Source organism: Arachis ipaensis, chromosome B4, assembly GCF_059453495.1.
Source record: "Arachis ipaensis isolate K30076 ecotype BB chromosome B4, ASM5945349v1, whole genome shotgun sequence".
Lineage (NCBI taxonomy): Eukaryota > Viridiplantae > Streptophyta > Magnoliopsida > Fabales > Fabaceae > Arachis > Arachis ipaensis.
In genome coordinates this window covers 74,084,529-74,109,323 of record NC_142439.1, presented here as the reverse complement: position 1 = coordinate 74,109,323, position 24,795 = coordinate 74,084,529, and the positions used below count along the sequence as shown (strand labels likewise).

At 40.5% G+C, this 24,795-nt stretch overlaps 1 non-coding gene across 1 annotated transcript; it reads left to right on the top strand.

Moving 5' to 3' along the window:
- The first annotated feature begins 6,494 nt into the window (after positions 1–6,494).
- Positions 6,495–6,602, top strand: LOC148567941 (small nucleolar RNA R71). Its single transcript, XR_015882058.1, has one exon. It is a non-coding gene; the product is annotated as a small nucleolar RNA R71 (small nucleolar RNA).
- Positions 6,603–24,795: the final 18,193 nt, after the last annotated feature.

The following is a 24,795-nucleotide window of genomic DNA, read 5'->3' as shown; positions in this document are numbered from 1 at the left end:
CCGCAAATTGAAGGATGGCTTAGATGATAAATGGTGCACGAAATTGTGATCATCAATGGCGCCATCAACATGGTACGCACAATTGTAATCTTAACTCTTTATCACAACTTCGCACAACTAACCAGCAAGTGCACTGGGTCGTCCAAGTAATAAACCTTACGTGAGTAAGGGTCGATCCCACGGAGATTGTTGGTATGAAGCAAGCTATGGTCATCTTGTAAATCTCAGTCAGGCGGATTCAAATGGTTATGGAGGATGAATGATTAAAAGATAAATAAAACATAAAATAAAGATAGAGATACTTATGTAATTCATTGGTGAGAATTTCAGATAAGCGTATGAAGATGCTTTGTCCCTTCCGTCTCTCTGCTTTCCTACTGTCTTCATCCAATCCTTCTTACTCCTTTCCATGGCAAGCTGTATGTTGGGCATCACCGTTGTCAGTGGCTACAATCCCGTCCTTTCAGTGAAAATGTTCAACGCACTCTGTCACAGCACGGCTATTCATCTGTCGGTTCTCGATCATGTCGGAATAGAATCCAGTGATTCTTTTGCGTCTGTCACTAACGCCCCACAATCATGAGTTTGAAGCTCGTCACAGTCATTCAATCCTTGAATCCTACTCAGAATACCACAGACAAGGTTTAGAACTTTCAGATTCTCAAGAATGCCGCCATCAATTCTAGCTTATACCACGAAGATTCTGATTAAGGAATCCAAGAGATAAACACTCAATCGAAGGTAGAACGGAGGTAGTTGTCAGGCACACGTTCATAGGTGAGAATGATGATGAGTGTCACAGATCATCACATTCATCAAGTTGAAGAACAAGTGATATATTACAACAAGAACAAGCTGAATTGAATAGAAGAACAATAGTAATTGCATTGATACTCGAGGTACAGCAGAGCTCCACACCATAATCTATGGTGTGTAGAAACTCCACCGTTGAAAATACATAAGAACATGGTTTAGGCATGGCCATGAGGCCAGCCCCAAAACGTGATCTAAGGTAGCATAGAACTACTTAAAGATTCCTCCTCAAATACAATAGCAAAGGGTCCTATTTATAGAGAACTAGTAGCTTAGGGTTTACAAAAATGAGAAAATGACGTAAATATCCACTTCCGGGCCCACTTGGTGTGTGCTTGGGCTGAGCATTGAAGCATTTTGGTGCAGAGACTTTTTCTGGAGTTAAACGCCAGCTTTTGTGCCAGTTTGGGCGTTTAACTCCCACTTTGGTGCCAGTTCCGGTGTTTAACGCTGGGAATTCTTGAGCTGACTTTGAACGCCGGTTTGGGCCATCAAATCTCGGGCAAAATATAAACTATTATATATTGCTGGAAAGCCCAGGATGTCTACTTTCCAACACAATTCAGAGCGCACCAATTCGGCTTCTGTAGCTCCAAAAAATTCACTTTGAGTGCAGGGAGGTCAGAATCCAACAGCATCTGCAGTCCTTTTTAGCCTCTGAATCAGATTTTTGCTCAGGTCCCTCAACTTCAGCCAGAAAATACCTGAAATCACAGAAAAACACACAAACTCATAGTAAAGTCTAGAAAAGTGAATTTCAAAATAAAAACTAATAAAAATATAATAAAAACTAACTAAAACATGCTAAAAACATACTAAAAACAATGCCAAAAAGCGTATAAATTATCCGCTCATCACAACACCAAACTTAAATTGTTGCTTGTCTCCAAGCAACTGAAAATCAAATAGGATAAAAAGAAGAGAATATATAATGAATTCCAAAATCATCTATGAAGATCAGTATTAATTAGATGAGCGGGGCTTTTAGCTTTTTACTTCTGAACAGTTTTGGCATCTCACTTTATCCTTTGAAGTTCAGAATGATTGGCATCTATAGGAACTCAGAATCCAGATAGTGTTACTGACTCTCCTAGTTAAGTATGTTGATTCTTGAACACAGCTACTTTATGAGTCTTGGCCGTGGCCCTAAGCACTTTGTTTTCCAGTATTACCACCGGATACATAAATGCCACAGACACATAACTGGGTGAACCTTTTTAGATTGTGACTCAGCTTTGCTAGAGTCCCCAATTAGAGGTGTCCAGGGTTCTTAAGCACATTCTTCTTTTTGCTTTGGACCTCGACTTTAACCACTCAGTCTCAAGTTTTCACTTGACACCTTCACGCCACAAGCACATGGTTAGGGACAGCTTGTTTTAGCCGCTTAGGCCAGGATTTTATTCCTGTGGGCCCTCCTATCCACTGATGCTCAAAGCCTTGGATCCTTTTTATCACCCTTGCCTTTTGGTTTAAAGGGGTATTGGCTTTTTCTGCTTGCTTTTTCTCTTTTTTTTTCGCATATATCTTTTTTTTTCTGCAAGCATTTCACTGCTTTTTCTTGCTTCAAGAATCAATTTTATGATTTTTCAGATCATCAGGTAACATTTCTCCTTTTCCTTTCATTCTTTCAAGAGCCAACAATTTTAACATTCATAAACAATCAAATTCAAAAATATGCACTGTTCAAGCATTCATTCAGAAAAACAATAGCATTGCCACCACATCAAGATAATTAAACTGTTTTAAAATTTGAAATTCATGCACTTCTTTTTCTTTTTCAATTAAAAACATTTTTCATTTAAGAAAGGTGATGGATTCATAGGACACTCATAGCTTTAAGGCATAGACACTAAGACAATAATGATCATAAGACACAAACATAGATAAACATAAGCATAAAAAATTCGAAAAACAGGAAAGTAAAGAACAAGGAGATTAAAGAACGGGTCCACCTTAGTGAAGGCGGCTTGTTCTTCCTCTTGAAGATCTTATGGAGTTCTTGAGCTCCTCAATGTCTCTTCCTTGCCTTTGTTGCTCCTCTCTCATGATTCTTTGATCTTCTCTAATTTCATGGAGGAGGATGGAATGTTCTTGGTGCTCCACCCTTAGTTGTCCTATGTTGGAACTCAATTCTCCTAGGGAGGTGTTGATTTGCTCCCAATAGTTTTGTGGGGGAAAGTGCATCCCTTGAGGCATCTCAGGGATTTCATGATGAGGAATTTCCTCATGCTCATGTCCATGAGTGGGGTCTCTTGTTTGCTCCATCCTTTTCTTAGTGATGGGCTTGTCCTCATCAATGAAGATGTCTCCCTCTATGTTAATTCCAACTGAATTACAGAGGTGACAAATGAGATGAGGGAAGGCTAACCCTGCCGAAGTAGAGGACTTGTCCGCCACCTTATAGAGTTCTTGGGATATAACCTCACGAACTTCTACTTCCTCTCCAATCATGATGCTATGAATCATGATGGCCCGGTCTATAGTAGCTTCGGACCGGTTGCCAGTGGGAATGATTGAACGTTGGATAAACTCCAACCATCCCCTAGCCATGGGCTTGAGGTCATGCCTTCTTAAATGAACCGGCTTTCCTCTTGAATCTCTCTTCCATTGAGCGCCCTCTTCACATATGTCTATGAGGACTTGGTCCAACCTTTGATCAAAGTTGACCCTTCTAGTGTAGGGGTGTGCATCTCCTTGCATTATGGGCAAGTTGAATGCCAACCTTACATTTTCTGGACTAAAATCTAAGCGTTTCCCCCGAACCATTGTAAGCCAATTCTTTGGGTCCGGGTTCACACTTTGATCATGGTTTTTGGTGATCCATGTATTGGCATAGAACTCTTGAACCATTAAGACCCCGACTTGTTGAATGGGGCTGGTGAGAACTTCCCAACCTCTTCTTCGGATCTCATGTCGGATTTCTAGATATTCGCCCTTTTTGAGCTTAAAAGGGACCTCGGGGATCACCTTCTTCATCGCCACAACTTCATAGAAGTGGTCTTGATGCACCCTTGAGATGAATCTCTCCATCTCCCATGACTCGGAGGTGGAAGCTTTTGCCTTCCCTTTCCTCTTTCTAGAGGTTTCTCCGGCCTTAGGTGCCATAAATGGTTATGGAAAAACAAAAAGCAAATGCTTTTACCACACCAAACTTAGAAGGTTTGCTCGTCCTCGAGCAAAAGAAGAAAGAGAAGAGTAGAAGAAGAAGAAAAATGGAGGAGATAGAGGAGGTTTTGTGGTTCGGCCAAGGGGGAGAAGTGGTGTTGAGGTTGTGTGAAAATGAAGGAGTGAAGATGGATTTATATAGGAGTTGAGAGGTGTGTAGGGTTCGGCTAGTATGGGTGGGTTTGGGAGGGAAAGTGGTTTGAATTTAGATGGTGAGGTAGGTGGGGTTTTATGAAGGATGGATGTGAGTGGTGAAGAGAATGGTGGGATTTGATAGGTGAGGGGTTTTTGAGGAAGAGGTATTGAGGTGATTGGTGAATGGGTGAAGAAGAGAGAGAGTGGTGGGGTAGGTGGGGATCCTGTGGGGTCCACAGATCCTGAGGTGTCAAGGATATCTCATCCCTGCACCGAGTGGCGTGCAAAAATGCCCTTTCTGCCAATTCTGGCGTTAAACGCCGAGCTGCTGCCCTTTTCTGGTGTTTAACGGCAGCTCCTTGCCCATTCCTGGCGTTAAACGCCAGTCTGGTGCCCCTTTCTGGCGTTAAACGCCCAGAATGGTGCTAGACTGGGCGTTAAACGCCCATTTGCTGCCCTTACTGGCGTTTAAACGCCAGCAAGCTTTTCCTCCAGGGTGTGCTATTTTTTTCTCTGTTTTTCATTCTGTTTTTGCTTTTTCAATTATTTTTGTGACTTCACATGATCATCAACCTACAGAAAACATGAAATAATAATGGAAAATAGATAGATATAACATTGGGTTGCCTCCCAACAAGCGCTTCTTTAATGTCAGTAGCTTGACAGTGGGCTCTCATGGAGCCTCACAGATGTTCAGAGCAATGTTGGAACCTCCCAACACCAAACTTAGAGTTTGAATGTGGGGGTTCAACACCAAACTTGGAGTTTGGTTGTGGCCTCCCAACACCAAACTTAGAGTTTGACTGTGGGGGCTCTGTTTGACTCTGTTTTGAGAGAAGCTCTTCATGCTTCCTCTCCATGGTTACAGAGGGATATCCTTGAGCCTTAAACACAAGGGATTCTTCATTCACTTGAATGATCAATTCTCCTCTGTCAACATCAATCACAGCCTTTGCTGTGGCTAGGAAGGGTCTGCCAAGGATGATGGATTCATCCATGCACTTCCCAGTCTCTAGGACTATGAAATCAGCAGGGATGTAGTGGTCTCCAACCTTTACCAAGACATCCTCTACAAGTCCATAAGCTTGTTTTTTTGAATTGTCTGCCATCTCTAGTGAGATTCTTGTAGCTTGTACCTCAAGGATCCTTAACTTCTCCATTACAGAGAGAGGCATGAGGTTTACACTTGACCCTAGGTCACACAGAGCCTTCTCAAAGGTCATGGTATCTATGGTATAAGGTATTGAGAACTTCCCCGGATCCTGTCTCTTTTGAGGTAATCTCTGCCTAGTCAACTCATCCAGTTCTTTGGTGAGCAAAGGGGGTTCATCCTCCCAAGTCTCATTACCAAATAACTTGTTATTTAGCTTCATGATTGCTCCAAGGTACTTAGCAACTTGCTCTTCAGTGACATCTTCATCCTCTCCAGAGGAGGAATACTCATCAGAGCTCATGAATGGCAGAAGTAAATCCAATGGAATCTCTATGGTCTCAGTGTGAGCCTCAGATTCCCATGGTTCCTCATTAGGGAACTCATTGGAGGCCAGTGGACGTCCATTGAGGTCTTCCTCAGTGGTGATCACTGCCTCTTCTTCCTCTCTAAATTCGGCCATGTTGATTGTGTTTATGACCTTGCACTCTCCTTTTGGGTTCTCTTCTGTATTGCTTGGAAGAGTACTAGGAGGGAGTTCAGTAACTTTCTTGCTCAGCTGACCCACTTGTGCTTCCAAATTTCTAATGGAGGACCTTGTTTTAGTCATAAAACTCTGAGTGGTTTTAATTAGATCAGAGACCATGGTTGCTAAGTCAAAGTGGTTCTACTTAGAGTTCTCTGTCTGCTGCTGAGAAGATGATGGAAAAGGCTTGCCATTGCTAAACCTGTTTCTTCCACCATTGTTGTTGTTGAAGCCTTGTTGAGGCCTCTGTTGGTCCTTCCATGAGAGATTTGGATGGTTTCTCCATGAAGGATTGTAGGTGTTTCCATAGGGTTCACCCATGTAATTCACCTCTTCCATTGATGGGTTCTCAGGATCATAGGCTTCTTCTTCAGATGAAGCGTCCTTAGTACTGCCTGGTGCAGCTTGCATTCCAGACAGACTTTGAGAAATCATATTGACTTGCTGAGTCAATATTTTGTTCTGAGCCAATATGGCATTCAGAGTATCAATCTCAAGAACTCCTTTCTTCTGACTTGTCCCATTATTCACAGGATTCCTCTCAGAAGTGTACATGAATTGGTTATTTGTAACCATTTCAATGAGTTCCTGAGCTTCTGCAGGCGTCTTCTTCAGATGAAGAGATCCTCCAACAGAGCTGTCCAATGACATCTTGGACAGTTCAGACAGACCATCATAGAAGATACCTATGATGCTCCATTCAGAAAGCATGTTAGAAGGACACTTTCTGATCAATTGTTTGTATCTTTCCCAAGCTTCATAGAGGGATTCACCTTCCTTCTGTCTGAAGGTTTGGACTTCCACTCTAAGCTTATTCAATTTTTGAGGTGGAAAGAACTTTGCCAAGAAGGCATTGACTAGCTTTTCCCAAGAGTTCAGGCTTTCCTTAGGTTGTGAATCCAACCATATCCTAGCTCTGTCTCTTACAGCAAAAGGGAATAGCATAAGTTTATAGACCTCAGGGTCAACCCCATTGGTCTTGACAGTGTCACAGATTTGAAAGAATTCAGCTAAGAACTGATGAGGATCTTCCAATGGAAGTCCATGAAACTGACAATTCTGTTGCATTAGAGAAACTAATTGAGGCTTAAGCTCAAAGTTGTTTGCTCCAATGGCAGGGATTGAGATGCTTCTCCCATAGAAATCAGGAGTAGGTGCAGTAAAGTCACCAAGCACCTTCCTTGCATTGTTGGCATTGTTTTTGTTTTCGGCTGCCATATCTTCTTCTAGTTTGAAGATTTCTGTTAGGTCCTCTCCAGAGAGTTGTGCTTTAGCCTCTCTTAGCTTTCGCTTCAAGGTCCTTTCAGGTTCTGGGTCAGCTTGAACAAGTATGCCTTTATCTTTGTTCCTGCTCATATGAAAGAGAAGAGAACAAGAATGTAGGGAATCCTCTATGTCACAGTATAGAGATTCCTTAAGGTGTCAGAGGAAAAGGAGAATATAAGGAGGAGGTGGAGAAGAGGGAATTCGAACTTATCAAGAGGGATAGAGTTCGAATTGCACCTTGATGAGGTGTCTTAGTCCTTTAAATAGAAGGATGTGAAAAGAGGGGAAGAATTTTCAAAAATTAAGGTAAAAGATTTTGAAATAATTTTGAAAAATTGAAGAATGATTTTCGAAAATTAGAGTTGGGAAAGAAATAAAGTGATTTTGGAAAAAGATTTTTGAAATTAGAAAGCAAAAAGATATGATTGAAAATTTAATTTTGAAAAAGACGTGATTAAGAAGATATGATTGAAAAGTTATGGTTTTAAAAAGATATGATTGAAAAACAATTTTAAAAAGATTTGATTTTTAAATTTAATGACTTGGCCAACGAGAAAAGATATGATTCAAACATTAAACCTTTCTCAACAGAAAAGGCAACATACTTGAAATTCTTGAATCAAATCATTAATTGTTATCAAGTATTTTTGAAAATTGATTTTGAAAATATATGATTGAAAAGATATGATTTGAAAAAGATTTGATTTTGAAAAAAATGAAAACTTGAAAAAAATGTGAATTAAAAACAAAATGTTCCCTCTAGTGTCATCCTGGTGTTAAATGCCCTGAATGGTGTCCATTCTGGCGTTTAACGCCCAAATCTCTACCTTTTTGGGCGTTAAACGCCCAACCAGGTACCATGGCTGGCGTTTAAACGCCAGTTTTCCTTCTTCACTGGGCGTTTTGAATGCCCAGCTTTTACTGTTTGATTCCTCAGCTGAATGTTCTGAATCTTCAATTCTCTGTATTATTGACTTGAAAAGACATAGTTTTGAAAAATATTTTTGAATTTTTTGGTGATGAGAAACAATAAAAATGCAACTAAGATCAAATAAACAATGCATGCAGGACACCAAACTTAAAAATTTTCATATAGGAGACACTAACAAATTAAGAATGCATATGAGAAACAACAAAACACACTAAACAAGAGAATTTAAAGATCAGAGCAAGGAAATCATCAAGAACAACTTGAAGATAAATGAAGACACATGCATGTAATTTTCGAAAAATGCAAGAAAAATAGAAACATGCAATTGACGCCAAACTTAAAAATTAATACTAGACTCAAACAAGAAACATAAAATATTTTTGGTTTTTATGGTTTTAAAAATTTTTTTGTGATTTTCGAGAATTATATCGAGAAGAAAATAAAGAGAATCAAAACTTTTAATAAGAATTCCAGGAATCATTGTAATGCTAGTCTAAGACTCCGGTCCTGGAATTAGACATGGCTTACTAGCCAACCAAGCTTTCAATGAAAGCTCCGGTCCAAAATACTAGACATGGCCAATAGCCAGCCAAGCTTTAGCAAATCATTGCTTTCAATAGCAAAATTGATAGAAATCAACAAGCTCTTGTGATGATAAGTTGAAACCTCGGTCCAAAAGATTAGACATGGCTTCTCAGCCAGCCAGACTTCAACAAATCATCATGAAACTCTAGAATTCATTCTTAAAAACTCTGAAGAAAAAAATAGAAAATCTTTTTTGTATTTTTGAAAAAATTTTTTTTCGAAAAATAAAAAGGAAAAGTACCTAATCTAAGCAACAAGATGAACCGTCAGTTGTCCGAACTCGAACAATCCCCGGCAACGGCGCCAAAAACTTGGTGCACGAAATTGTGATCATCAATGGCGCCATCAACACGGTACACACAATTGTAATCTTAACTCTTTATCACAACTTCGCACAACTAACCAGCAAGTGCACTGGGTAGTCCAAGTAATAAACCTTACGTGAGTAAGGGTCGATCCCACGGAGATTGTTGGTATGAAGCAAGCTATGGTCATCTTGTAAATCTCAGTTAGGCGGATTCAAATGGTTATGGAGGATGAATGATTAAAAGATAAATAAAACATAAAATAAAGATAGAGATACTTATGTAATTCATTGGTGAGAATTTCAGATAAGCGTATGAAGATGCTTTGTCCCTTCCGTCTCTCTGCTTTCCTACTGTCTTCATCCAATCCTTCTTACTCCTTTCCATGGCAAGCTATATGTTGGGCATCACCGTTGTCAGTGGCTACAATCCCGTCCTTTCAGTGAAAATGTTCAACGCACTCTGTCACAACACGGCTATTCATCTGTCGGTTCTCGATCATGTCGGAATAGAATCCAGTGATTCTTTTGCGTCTGTCACTAACGCCCCACAATCACGAGTTTGAAGCTCGTCACAGTCATTCAATCCTTGAATCCTACTCAGAATACCACAGACAAGGTTTAGAACTTTCGGATTCTCAAGAATGCCGCCATCAATTCTAGCTTATACCACGAAGATTCTGATTAAGGAATCCAAGAGATAAGCACTCAATCGAAGGTAGAACGGAGGTGGTTGTCAGGCACACGTTCATAGGTCAGAATGATGATGAGTGTCACGGATCATCACATTCATCAAGTTGAAGAACAAGTGATATCTTAGAACAAGAACAAGCTGAATTGAATAGAAGAACAGTAGTAATTGCATTGATACTCGAGGTACAGCAGAGCTCCACACCTTAATCTATGGTGTGTAGAAACTCCACCGTTGAAAATACATAAGAACATGGTCTAGGTATGGCCATGAGGCGAGCCCCAAAACATGATCTAAGGTAGCATAGAACTACTCAAAGATTCCTCCTCAAATACAATAGCAAAGGGTCCTATTTATAGAGAACTAGTAGCTTAGGGTTTACAAAAATGAGAAAATGACGTAAATATCCACTTCTGGGCCCACTTGGTGTGTGCTTGGGCTGAGCATTGAAGTATTTTCGTGCAGAGACTTTTCCTGCAGTTAAACGCCAGCTTTTGTGCCAGTTTGGGCGTTTAACTCCCACCTTGGTGCCAGTTCCGGCGTTTAACGCTGGGAATTCTTGAGCTGACTTTGAACACCAGTTTGGGTCATCAAATCTCGGGCAAAGTATGGACTATTATATATTGCTGGAAAGCCCAGGATAGCTACTTTCCAACGCAATTGAGAGCGCGCTGATTGGGCTTCTGTAGCTCCAGAAAATCTACTTTGAGTGCAGGGAGGTCAGAATCCAACAGCATCTGCAGTCCTTTTTAGCCTCTGAATCAGATTTTTGCTCAGGTCCCTCAATTTCAGCTAGAAAATACCTGAAATCACAGAAAAACACACACCAGAAAAGTGAATTTTAAATAAAAACTAATAAAAATATAATAAAAACTAACTAAAACATGCTAAAAACATACTAAAAACAATGCCAAAAAGCGTATAAATTATCCGCTCATCAATAAACTCCGTACGGTTCGACCTTCTCTACTCTGTATGGACCTTCCCATCTTGATCTCAACTTGCCTGGCATGAGCCGCAGTCGAGATTTGTAAAGGAAGACTAAATCCCTAGGTTGGAACTCTTTCTTCTTGATATTCTGATCATGCACAGCCTTCATTTTCTCCTTGTATATTCTTGAATTCTCATAAGCTTCTAGGCGAAGGCTTTCCAGTTCCTGCAGTTGCAACTTCCTTTCAGCTCTGGCTTTCTCCATTCCTATGTTGCACTCCTTGACTGCCCAAAAGGCTTTGTGCTCCACTTCAACTGGTAGATGGCAAGCTTTTCCATAAACTAAGCGGAAAGGACTCATCCCAATGGGTGTCTTGTATGCTGTTCTACATGCCCAGAGAGCATCTTGTAGCCTGGTGCTCCAGTCTTTTCTATGAGGTTTGACTATCTTCTGCAAGATACGCTTTATCTCTCTGTTTGACACCTCGGCTTGCCCATTGGTCTGAGGGTGGTATGTTGTTGCAACCTTATGAATTATCCCATGCTTCGTCATTAATCCTTTTAGTCTCCTGTTACAAAAATGGGTGCCTTGATCGCTCACGATTGCGCGTGGTGATCCAAAGCGACAAATAATGTGGTTTCTCACAAAGGAAACAACAGTGTTAGCATCATCAGTGTGGGTAGGAATTGCTTCCACCCATTTGGAAACATAATCCACAGCTAACAATATATAAAAATATCCATTAGAATTTGGAAATGGACCCATGAAGTCAATGCCCCAAACATAAAAAATTTCACAGAAAAGCATAATTTGTTGAGGCATCTCATCCCTCCTGGATATATTACCAAATTTTTGGCATGGGAGACAAGATTTACAAAACTCAGCAGCATCTCTAAAAAGAGTAGGCCACCAGAATCCACAGTCTAGGATCTTCCTAGCTGTTCTTTGAGGGCCAAAATGTCCTCCACTCTCGGATGAGTGACATGCCTCTAAAATGGACTGGAATTCTAATTGAGGCACACAACGTCTAATTACCTGGTCAGCGCCACATCTCCATAAATATGGGTCATCCCATATATAATATTTAGACTCACTTTTCAGCTTGTCTCTTTGATGCTTAGAAAAGTTTGGGGGAAATGTGCGGTTAACTAGATAATTAGCTACAGGTGCATACCAGGGGGCTACCTCAGATACTGCTTGTAGGTTATCAAAAGGAAAATTATCATCTATAGGAGTAGAATCATCCTTAATGTGCTCAAGGCGACTCAAGTGGTCTGCCACTAAATTCTGGTTACCACTCTTATCCTTAATTTCTAAATCAAATTCTTGTAATAGCAGTATCCAATGTATGAGCCTTAGTTTGGACTCCTTTTTAGCTAATAGATACTTTAAAGCTGCATGGTCCGAATACACTGCTACTTTAGTACCAAGTAAATAAGCTCGGAATTTATCCAGAGCAAAAACAATAGCAAAAAGCTTTTTCTCAGTAGTAGTATAATTGGACTGGGCAGTGTCTAAAGTCTTAGACGCATAAGCAATAACAAAAGGATCCTTACCTTCACGCTGAGCCAGCACTGCTCCTACGACATGGTTGGAAGCATCGCACATGATTTCAAATGGCTGGCTCCAGTCTGGTCCTCTCACAATTGGAGCTTGAGTCAGAGCGGTCTTCAGTTTATCAAACGCGTCTTTACAATCCTCACTTAACTCAAACTCTATATCCTTCTGTAGTAATCTGGATAAGGGAATTGCTACCTTGCGAAAGTCCTTAATAAATCTCCTGTAAAAACCTGCATGGCCAAGAAACGAACGGACTTCCCTCACAGAAGAGGGGTAAGGTAAACTAGAAATAATGTTCACCTTTGCTGGGTCGATAGAAATGCCAGTATTAGATACCACATGTCCTAATACAATCCCTTGTTTTACCATAAAGTGACATTTTTCAAAATTTAATACAAGGTTTGTATTGACATATCTATCCAATACTCTAGATAATCCATCTATGCAAAGGCTAAAAGAATCACCATAAACGCTAAAATCATCCATGAAAACCTCCATACAGTCCTCAATATGATTAGAGAAAAGACTCATCATACACCTTTGGAAAGTAGCTGGTGCATTGCACAAGCCAAAGGGCATTCTTTTGTAAGCATAACTCCCAAAAGGACATGTAAAAGTGGTCTTTTCTTGATTCTCAAGAGCTATATGAATCTGGAAATAACCTCTGTAACCATCTAAAAAGCAATAATGTGATTTACCTGACAGGCGATCCAGCATTTGATCAATAAATGGAAGTGGGTAGTGATCCTTACGGGTGGCTTGGTTGAGACGCCTGTAATCAATGCAGATTCTCCAAGCATTCTGAACTCTAGTTGCTATGAGCTCTCCATGCTCATTCTTTACTGTAGTGACTCCAGACTTCTTGGGCACCACTTGTACTGGGCTGACCCACTCACTGTCCAAAATGGGATAGATGATCCCTGCTTCCAATAGTCTGGTCACTTCCTTTTTGACAACTTCCAGGATAGTGGGATTCAATCTTCTTTGGGGTTGGCGGACAGGTCTTGCTCCCTCTTCTAGAAAAATCCTATGCTCACATACTTGAGGGTTGATTCCTACTATGTCTGCCAAACTCCACCCAATTGCCTTCTTATGCCTCCTTAGCACATCAAGTAACTTCTCTTCTTGTTGAGAAGTAAGTTCCCTTGCAATGATAACTAGAAACCTCTGCTCATCTTCAAGATAAGCATATTTGAGATGCGGAGGGAGGGGTTTCAATTCTAACTTCTGATCGTGGGCAGGCTCTGGATTATCTGGGGCTTGTGAAAATGGCAAAGTGCCCTCATTGTCAGTTAAAAGGGTCCCCACACTTGGACCTTGTCCAGTGTGCCTCTCTTCAAACTCTTCCTTGTGAACTTCAGCTACACTTTCATCTATGACATCACACTGGAAGAAAGAATGATCTTCTGGAGGGCTGTTTATGACTCCATTCAGATTGAAAATTACTATGCGGCCATCTATTTCAAAAGAGTATGTTCCTGAAAAAGCATCCAATTTGAATTTTGATGTCTTCAGGAATGGTCTTCCAAGTAGGATTGATGATGGCTTATCTGAGTCATTATGGGGCATCTCCAAAATATAAAAATCAGTGGGAAATGTAAGCCCTTTAATGTTCACTAAAACATCTTTAGCAACTCCAGCCACTGTAATAATGCTTTTATCTGCTAACACAAAACGAGCTGCCGACCTTTTTAAGGGAGGGAGCCTCAAAACATCATATATAGACAAAGGCATTATATTAACACATGCTCCTAAATCACACATGCAATCATAAATTACTACACCACCAATAGTATAACTAACTATACAAGGACCTGGATCACTACATTTTTCAGGTAATCCTCCCATTAAAGCAGATATAGAACTACCTAAAGGAATAGTTTCTAATTCATTAATTTTGTCTTTATGTATACATAATTCTTTTAGAAACTTTGCATATTTAGGTACCTGTTGAATGACATCAAAAAGAGGAATAGTTACCTCAACCTTTTTGAATATTTCTACCATTTTGGGATCAGGTTCCAGCTGCTTCTTGGGCTTCCTTGCAAGTTGTGGAAATGGAATAGGAGTAGTGTTTTCTGCAGTGTCTGCGCCCTTTCTTGCTTCCTCTTGTGGTTGGGCTGTTTCTTCTTTAGCTATGTCCTATGCATCCTCTTCCTCTTCAACATCTTCTATTTCTACTACCTCTTCAGCTGAGGCGTGTTCTGGTGAGCTTGGCTCTTCCTGAGTCCTCTTCTACAGTGTGGTTCCGGACCTTAGGGTGATGGCATTAATGCCTCCCTTTGGATTGGGTAATGGTTGAGAGGGGATTCTAGTGGAGCTTGAAGGTTGGTTGCTGGAATTTTGCATTTATCCAATCTGTGAAACAAGAGCTTGCAAAGTAGCGGTCAAACCATTCGGACTGGCATTAATGGTATTTTCCATGGTCTATTGCCTCCGCTCAATAGATTGCAGTAACTCATCATTAGGAGATGAAGAAGAATGAGTAAATTGAGAGGTCTGCTGTTGGTTGTTCTGTGGTCCTTGGGATTGCCTCAGGTGAGGTGCTCTGTAGGGTTGATTCTGCTGCCTGTTGTTGTTATTATTCCACCTCTGATTTCCCTGATTATCTCTGCCTCCTCTGTTATTGTTGTCCCTCCAATTCTGGTTAGAATTGTCCTGCCATCCATGGTTATTATTTCCACTGTGATTGTACCCTTGGTTGGGGCGGTCATAGAAATTATGAGTGGATGCCACCATGTTGTCTTCTTGTTGGAGCTGCGGGCATTCATCAGTGTAATGGCTATAATCAGCACAGATTCCACAAATTCTCTGCGGGACTAATTGTTGGTTTTGCTATGGCGAAGGAGGTGGAGCTTGCTGAACTTGTTGTTGATTCAATTGCATCTGCTTCAGCAAGTTGGTCATTTCACAGATACTCTGAGTTAGAGCAGCAGTCTCTCTGCTAGAGGATACTTCTGCAACGGCTTTTGAACGGCCTTGCTTCTGTCTGTGGTTCCTAGTAGATTCAGCCAAGTCGCTGATCAATTGCCAAGCCTCATCAGTGGTCTTGTACTACTTCATAGACTCATTGCTAGCACTTTCCAATGTGGTCTTATCTTGGGGCCTCATGCCCTATGTGATATAGCTAAGTAACACTATCTTGTCAATCATGTGGTGGGGGCATACTTCCAGAAGATTATTGAAGCGCTCCCAGTATTCAAAGAGAGTCTCATTGTCATCTTGAACGATCGTGGAAATGTCTTTCCTTAGTTTATCAGTAACTTCAGATGGAAAGAATTTCTCAAAAAACTCTTTTCTGAGTGTATCCCAGTTGGATACATTTGCTAGAGGTTGAGTGTAGTACCACTCCCTTACTTTTCCCTCCAGAGAAAATGGAAAAGCTTTCAGCAGAATTGAAGTTTCATCCGTACCATCTCGCCTGACAGTAGAACAGGCTGCCTGGAAATCTCTCAGGTGCTTGATAGGCTCTTGAGCAGGTAAGCCATGAAACTTGGGCATCAAATTAAGTAGTGTGGTCTTTATTTCAAAATCTATAGCCACTTCTAGGTGATGCGCTTGAAACGGTTGCATTGTAAAATCAGGAGCTCCTTCCTCCTGGATAGTAACTCTTCTGGCTGCCGCCATGTTACCTGTGCGTAAATAAACCAAATTAGTAGAACGGGGGCTGGTTTCTTCCTCGAGTTCACTTTCAGATCCGCCCTCAGAGCGGACTAACCGACGCCGATCTCGCCTTATTCGTGAAATAGTCCTTTCAATTTCAGGATCGAATATTAGCAAGCGCGGATCAGGAAGTGAACGCGTCATTTGACGAAAGAAACATGCAGCTCATAGTAGTAAAATAAAATAAAATGCAAATAAATAAATTCTAATTAATAACTTTAGCACTCTATTGCAACTCCCCGGCAACGGCGCCAAAAATTGATGGGGTGCAGAAATTGGCAAATTAAAAATTGTTAAAATATTCACGTTGCAAGTATAGTTCTTAACTTGCCAGAAATCCGCTCATCAATTTAGAAAGGTGTCACAGAAAATTAAAATTTAAATTACTGGGAGTATGAATCCCAGGTCGTCTCCCAACGAGTTGCAGAAAAGTGTGCTATTTTATTAACCAGAAATTTTCAAAGGAGTGAGTTGAATGAACAGGAATTTAAATTGATGAAATTAAATAATATAAATAAAAGCCTTGACTGGGAGTTGATTAGTTGGAATCTTTATTATTGTTGGAATGCTTTCAAGATTAATTGATAATTAATGGTTGTTCCGTTTAGTTATCCTTTACTAGGTAAAGGAAAGTCAAACAAGTTGGAATACTACGTCTATTCACGAGTTGCAACCCACTTAGTTCAAAAGGATTGGTGTTGGTGACTAGAGCGCAATCCAACAGTTAACCCAATTACAATTTCTCCTTCAATCCCTCCAACTCAAGAGTTTCTTTCAATCAACTCCCCATTAAGTGAGGGAACTACTCGCTCATTGTAAATAATAAATCCATAACATATGAAAGGAAATTAAAAGAAGACATGATAAATAGAAATTAAATTGATTAATTAGAAAATAAAAATAATCTTTGTATTAAATAAGCATAAAAGTATCCCAATTGTGAAATTAAACAAAGCGAAGAACATGGAAGAATAGTACCCAGTAAAGAAAACGAATTAGAATGACGGAGTCTTGATGAGGTAATAACTCTTCTCAGTGTTCCAATGCAAAGAGCAAGTAAAAATTAAAATCCTAAAACTATGAATGTCTAGAGAGAAAATCTAGAGGAGGAGTAAAACTAGATCTCCACACTCAAACTGTGTAGAATGAATGTTATACTTTGTTTCTGCATGTTCTCTGGCTCTAGTCTGCTGTTCTGGGCTAAAAACTGGGTCAAAATGTGGCCCGGCATTGCCCCCAGCGATTTTGTAAATTGTGCAGATCGCGCATGTCACGTGTAATGACCCAATTTTCAATATGTCTAGATCATACCGGAAACTGAGCGCTACCAATTTGTCTTCCTAATTATTATCTATTATTTATCATATGAGCCTGATTCGTTGTTAAAAGCGTAGTTAATTTACGGGGTATTTTTTTTTTGAAAATATTTGGATTAATAGACAGAATCACTCATCATCAATTCACAAGTAATAACAGATAAAACAGTTATAAACAACCACACATAAATACATCACAAGTAGTTGACAACATTCGGTGATTCAGCCTTTTATTTAAGTATAGACTTTTAGTTAGAACACCCCTAGATATAGCTAGATAATAACTATATACATATATATACATACAACATCCTAGGCCCTGACCTGTTCAAGAAGTCCCTAAGCTGGCGCCCAGGCTAGCCTAGACTCTATACTCACCTAGTCCCTCTAAACAACTAAGGCGAGGGAAAGTATGTTCTAAGCCATCAAAACTCGAGTCGGGTCGAATGTCATCAAAAGGTGGAACATCATATACTACTCCTCTGCACGATCAGTCAATGCCATATGACGTCTCTCTGGTACCTCATCAAGCAACTACATAACAGGAGTCTCGTACACAGGATTTAAGTTAAAGTTTGCATACAAACGGGGTGTAGACGTTAGCTGGCCTCACAGTATATACATATAAACAGGTAACGGAGTTCACTCGTAAAAACATCTCTAAAAATTATTTTCTGAGCTACTAGCATAAATGACACTAGTAACATATTTATTATGAGAATAGAACATGTATAATGAGGCCTTAGCATTGCTAAAGTCATCAGAGAGTGCTGGTGCTAAGCTGCACCAGTAAACCATAAACCCGGTTAAACCGATTTTCTGTTTTTAACAAAAACAGACCAGGTAACCTATTATCTCTATCCTCTCATGAATCGAGTCCGGTTCATCAAACAGAGACTATTTACGAAAATCAGAATCAAAACTGCCAACCGATACGGTTCAAAAACAAGGTTCTTCGAGATTGCGTTATCGAGCTTGTCTCGACTAAGGTCCTGAGTTAAAGATAATATAGTGACAATGAGGATTGAGATGCTTGATGATACAGAAGAGGTATTCCCTTTACTGATCTTTCGGATAAATCCGTGTCTTTAGAAAAGATCTCGCGTACTCGAAAATTAGGGTTGTTACATCACGCGATCGCGTCGCTCATGCGGACTGGTATGCGAAATTGTTACTCAGGTTGTGAATTATTGATCAAAATTGATTCCCTGGCGATGGCACCAAAAACGGATGCACATAACCATGGTCTAAACATATCTTCACAACTTCGCATAACTAACCAGCAAGTGCACTGGGTCGTCCAAGTAATACCTTACGTGAGTAAGGGTTGAATCCCACGGAGATTGTTGGTATGAAGCAAGCTATGGTCACCTTGTAAATCTCAGTCAGGCAGGTAATAAATGATTATGGAGTTTTCGAAATTAATACTAAAAGAAGGATATAAATACTTATGTAAATCATTGGTGAGAATTTCAGATAAGCGTATGGAGATGCAATCGTTCCTCTGAACCTCCGCTTTCCTGCTATCTTCATCCAATCAGTCTTACTCCTTTCTATGGCTGGCTTTATGCAAGGGCATCACCGTTGCCAGTGGCTACATCCCCTCCTCTTGTGAAAATGGTCCAAGATGCCCTGTCACGGCACGGCTAATCATCTGAGGTTCCCGATCATGCTGGAATAGGATTCACCCTCCTTTTGCATCTGTCACTACGCCCAAAAATTGCGAGTTTGAAGCTCGTCACAGTCATTCAATCATTGAATCCTACTCGGAATACCACAGACAAGGTTTAGACTTTCCGGATTCTCTTGAATGCCGCCATCATTCTAGCTTACACCACGAAGATTCCGATTAAAAGATCTAAGAGACACATTCAATCTAAGGTAGAACGGAAGTGGTTGTCAGGCACACGTTCATAGGGAATGATGATGATTGTCACGTTCATCACATTCAGGTTAAAGTACGAATGAATATCTTAGAAGCGAAATAAGATGAATTGAATAGAAAATAGTAGTACTTTGCATTAATCTTTGAGGAATAGCAGAGCTCCACACCTTAATTTATGGAGTGTAGAAACTCTACCGTTGAAAATACATAAGTGATAATAGAGTTCATTGGTTTCGGTTCCAGAGGGGAACCGGAGTAACCAAGACTGCAAATACAATGATAAAAAGTTCTATTTATAATAAACTAGTCACTAGGGTTTACAGAAGTAAGTAATTGATGCATAAATCCACTTCCGGGGCCCACTTGGTGTGTGCTTGGGCTGAGCTTGAGTGTTGCACGTGTAGAGGTCCTTCTTGGAGTTGAACGCCAGCTTTTGTGCCATTTTGGGCGTTGAACTCCACTTTGCAACTTGTTTCTGGCGCTGGACGCCAGAATTGGGCAGAGAGCTGGCGTTGAACGCCAGTTTGCGTCATCTAAACTCGGGCAAAGTATGGACTATTATACATTGCTGGAAAGCCCTGGATGTTTAATTTCCAACACAATTAGAAACGCGCCATTTTGAGTTTTGTAGCTCCAGAAAATCCACTTGGAGTGCAAGGAGGTCAGAATCCAACAGCATCAGCAGTCCTTCTTCAACCTCTGAATCTGATTTTTGCTCAAGTCCCTCAATTTCAGCCAGAAAATACCTGAAATCACAGAAAAATACACAAACTCATAGTAAAGTCCAGAAATGTGAATTTAACATAAAAACTAATGAAAACATCCCTAAAAGTAACTAGATCCTACTAAAAATATACTAAAAACAATGCCAAAAAGCGTATAAATTATTCGCTCATCACAACACCAAAGTTAAATTGTTGCTTGTCCCCAAGCAACTGAAAATCAAATAGGATAAAAAGAAGAGAATATACTATAAATTCCAAATTATCAATGAAACATAGCTCCAATCAAATGAGCGGGACTTATAGCTTTTTGCCTCTTGAATAGTTTTGGCATCTCACTTCATCCATTGAAGTTCAGAATGATTGGCATCTATAGGAACTCAGAGTTCAGATAGTGTTATTGATTCTCCTAGTTCAGTATGATGATTCTTGAACACAGCTATTTTATGAGTCTTGGCCGTGGCCCTAAGCACTTTGTTTTCCAGTATTACCACCGGATACATAAATGCCACAGACACATAATTGGGTGAACCTTTTCAGATTGTGACTCAGCTTTGCTAAAGTCCCCAATTAGAGGTGTCCAGGGTTCTTAAGCACACTCTTTTTTTGCTTTGGACCTTGACTTTAACCGCTCAGTCTCAAGTTTTCACTTGACACCTACACGCTACAAGCACATGGTTAGGGACAACTTGGTTTAGCCGCTTAGACCAGGATTTTATTCCTTTAGGCCCTCCTATCCACTGATGCTCAAAGCCTTGGGATCTTTTTTATTACCCTTTCCTTTTGGTTTTAAGGGCTATTGGCTTTTTGCTCTTGCCTCTTGGTTTTAAGAGCTTTTGGCTTTTCCTGCTTGCTTTTTCTTTTTTTTTCTTTCTATTTTTTTTCGCCTATATTTTTTTTTTCTGCAAGCTTTGTTCTTTGCTGCTTTTTCTTGCTTCAAGAATCATTTTTATGATTTTTCAGATTATCAAATAACATGTCTCCTTGTCATCATTCTTTCAAGAGCCAACATATTTAACATTCTTAAACAACAACTTCAAAAGACATATGCACTGTTCAAGCATTCATTCAGAAAACAAGAAGCATTGTCACCACATCAATATAATTAAACTAAGTTCAAGGATAAATTCGAAACTCATGTACTTCTTGTTCTTTTGAATTAAAACATTTTTCATTTAAGAGAGGTGATGGATTCATAGGATATTCATAACTTTAAGACATAGTTACTAATTACTAATGATCATGTAATGAAGACACAAACATAGATAAGCACATAACATAGAAAACAAAAAACAGAAGAAATAAGAACAAGGAATGAATCCACCTTAGTGATGGTGGCGTTTCCTTCTTGAGGAACCAATGATGTCCTTGAGCTCTTCTATGTCTCTTCCTTGTCTTTGTTGCTCCTCCCTCATTGCTCTTTGATCTTCTCTTATTTCATGAAGGATGATGGAGTGCTCTTGATGTTCCACCCTTAATTGTCCCATGTGGGAACTTATTTCTCCTAGGGAGGTGTCGATTTGCTCCCAATAGTTTTGTGGAGGGAAATGCATTGGAGGCATCTCCGGGATCTCATGGTTATGAGATTCATGCACCTCTTGAGCTCCATGAATGGGCTCTCTTGCTTGCTCTATCTTTTTCTTAGTGATGGGCTTCTCTTCCTCAATGGGAATGTCTCCTTCTATGAAAGCTCCAGCTGAGTAACATAGATGGCAAATAAGATGAGGAAAAGCTAGCCTTGCCATGGGGGATGACTTTTCGGCTATTTTGTAGAGTTCAAGGGAGATGACTTCATGAACTTCTACTTCCTCTCCAATCATGATGCTATGAATCATGATGGCCCGATCCACAGTAACTTCAGATCGGTTGCTAGTGGGGATGATGGAGCGTTAGATGAACTCTAACCATCCTCTAGTTACAGGCTTGAGGTCCAGTCTTCTTAGTTGAACCGGCTTGGAGTCAATCTTCCATTGAGCTCCTTCCACACATATGTCCATAAGGACTTGGTCCAAACTTTGATTAAAGTTTACCCTTCTAGTGTAGGGGCGTTCATCTTCTTGCATCATAGGCAAGTTAAATGCCAACCTCACATTTTCCGGACTAAAATCTAAGTATTTTCCCTGAACCATTGTAACATAATTCTTTGGATTCAGGTTCTTACTTTGATCATGGTTCCTAGTGATCCATGCATTGGCATAGAACTCTTGAACCATTAGGAAGCCGACTTGTTGGATGGGGTTTGTTAGAACTTCCCAACCTCTTCTTTGGATTTCATGTCGGATCTCCGGATACTCATTTCTTTTGAGTTTGAAAGGGACCTCGGGGATCACCTTCTTCTTGGCCACAACATCATAGAAGTGGTCTTGATGGGCTTTGGAGATGAACCTTTCCATCTCCCATGACTTGGAGGTGGAAGCTTTTGTCTTCCCCTTTCCTTTTCTAGAGGATTCTCTGGTCTTAGGTGCCATCAATGGTAAAGGAAAAACAAAAAGCTTATGCTTTTACCACACCAAACTTAGAATTTTGCTCGCCCTCGAGCAAGAGAAGAAAGAAAAGATGAAGAAGAAGAAAAGATGGAGAAGAAGGGGGAGGTGTGTCTCGGCCAAGAAGAGAAGAGAGGGTTGTATTGTGTGAAAATGAGGAAGGATGGAAGGCTTTATATAGGGAAGGGAGGGGGGTGAAGGTTCGGCCATTTAGGCTGGGTTTGTGTGGGAAATTGATTTTGAATTTTGAAGGTAGGTGGAGTTTATGAGGTAGGTTTATGGGGAAGAGTGGATGGATGTGAGTGGTGATGAGGTGATGGTGAAGAGAGATTGAGGTGATTGGTGAAGGGTTTTGGGGAAGAGTGTTTATGGGATTGTGTGAAAGATGGGTGAGAAGAAGTGAGTAGAGGTAGGTGGGGATCCTATGGGGTCCACAGATCCTGAGGTGATCCTGTGGGGTCCACAGATCCTGAGGTGTTCAAGGATTTACAACCTTGCACCAAATTGGGCATGCAAAATGCCCTTGCACACAACTCTGGGCGTTCAGCGCCAGATTGGTGCTTGTTCTGGGCGTTGAACGCCCATTTGTAGCCTATTTCTGGCGTTGAACGCCAGAACCATGCTTGTTCTGGGCGTTCAGCGCCAGCTCTCCTCCAGGGTGCATTTCTGGCGTTCAAACGCCCAGATGCTACCCATTTCTGGCGTTCAGCACCAGAACCATGCTCTGTTCTGGCGTTGAATGCCCAAAATATGCTTCTTACTGGCGTTTAAACGCCAGTAAGGTCTTCCTCCAGGGTGTGATTTTTCTTTTGCTGTTTTTGATTCTGTTTTCAATTTTTATATTTATTTTATGACTCCACATGATCATCAACCTATAAAGACATATAACTAAGAAAAATATAGTTAGATAAATAAAAATTGGGTTGCCTCCCAACAAGCGCTTCTTTAATGTCAATAGCTTGACAGCGGGCTCTCATGGAGCCTCACAGATGTGCAGAGCTTTGTTGAGACCTCCCAACACCAAACTTAGAGTTTGGATATGGAGGTTTGACACCAAACTTAGAGTTTGGTTGTGGCCTCCCAACACCAAACTTAGAGTTTGACTGTGGGGGCTTTGTTTGACTCTGCTTTGAGAGGAGCTTTTTATGCTTCCTCTCCATGGATGCAGAGAGAGATCCTTGAGTTGTAAACACATGGTTGTCCTCATTTATTTGAAGGATCAATTCTCCTCTGTCCACATCAATCACAGCTCTTGCTGTGGCTAGGAAAGGTCTTCCTAGGATGATGGATTCATCCTCTTCCTTTCCAGTATCCAGGACTATGAAATCAGCAGGGATGTAAAGGCCTTCAACCTTTACTAACACATCCTCTACTTGTCCATAAGCCTGTTTTCTTGAATTGTCTGCCATATCTAATGAGATTTTAGCAGCTTGCACCCCATAGATTCCCAGTTTCTCTATTACAGAGAGGGGCATGAGGTTTATCCCTAAACCAAGGTCACACAGAGCCTTAAAGATCATGGTGCCTGTGGTACAAGGTATTATGAACTTTCCAGGATCCTGTCTCTTCTGAGGCAATGTCAGTTGATCCAGATCACTTAGTTTATTGGTGAACAAGGGAGGTTCATCTTCCCAAGTTTCAATGCCAAATAATTTGGCATTTAGCTTCATGATTGCACCAAGGAACTTGGCAGCTTGCTCTTCAGTAACATCCTCATTCTCTTCAGAAGAGGAATACTCATCAGAGCTCATGAATGGCATAAGGAGGTTTAATAGAATCTCTATGGTCTCTAGATGAGTCTCAGATTCCTTAGGTTCCTCAGAGGGAAGCTCCTTTTTGATCACTGGACGTCCCAGGAGGTCTTCCTCATTGGGATTCATGTCCTTCTCCTCTCTTGTGGGTTCGGCCATGGTAATTAATTCAATGGCCTTGCACTCTCCTTTTGTATTCTCTTCTGTATTGCTTGGGAGAGTACTAGGAGGGATTTCAATGATCCTTTTACTCAGCTGGCCCACTTGTGCTTACAAATTTCTAATGGAAGACCTTGTTTCATTCATGAAACTCACAGTGGCCTTAGATAGATCAGAGACTAAATTTGCTAAGCTAGATGGATTCTGCTCAGAATTCTCTGTCTGTTGCTGAGTGGATGATGGAAAAGGCTTGCTATTGCTAAACCTGTTTCTTCCACCATTATTAAAGCCTTGTTGAGGCTTTTGATCCTTCCATGAGAGATTTGGGTGATTTCTCCATGATGGATTGTAGGTGTTTCCATATGGTTCACCCATGTATTTTAACTCTGCTATTGCAGGGTTCTCAGGATCAAAAGCTTCTTCCTCAGAAGATGCCTCTTGAGTACTGTTGGATGCAGCTTGCATTCCATTCAGACTCTGAGAAATCATATTGACTTGCTGAGTCAATATTTTATTCTGAGCCAATATGGCATTCAGAGTATCAATTTCAAGAACTCCCTTCTTCATAGGCGTCCCATTACTCACAGGATTCCTCTCAGAAGTGTACATGAACTGGTTATTAGCAACCATGTCAATGAGTTCTTGAGCTTCTACAGGCGTTTTCTTTAGGTGAATGGATCCACCTGCAGAAGTATCCAATGACATCTTTGATAGCTCAGATAAACCATCATAGAATATATTCAGGATTGTCCATTCTGA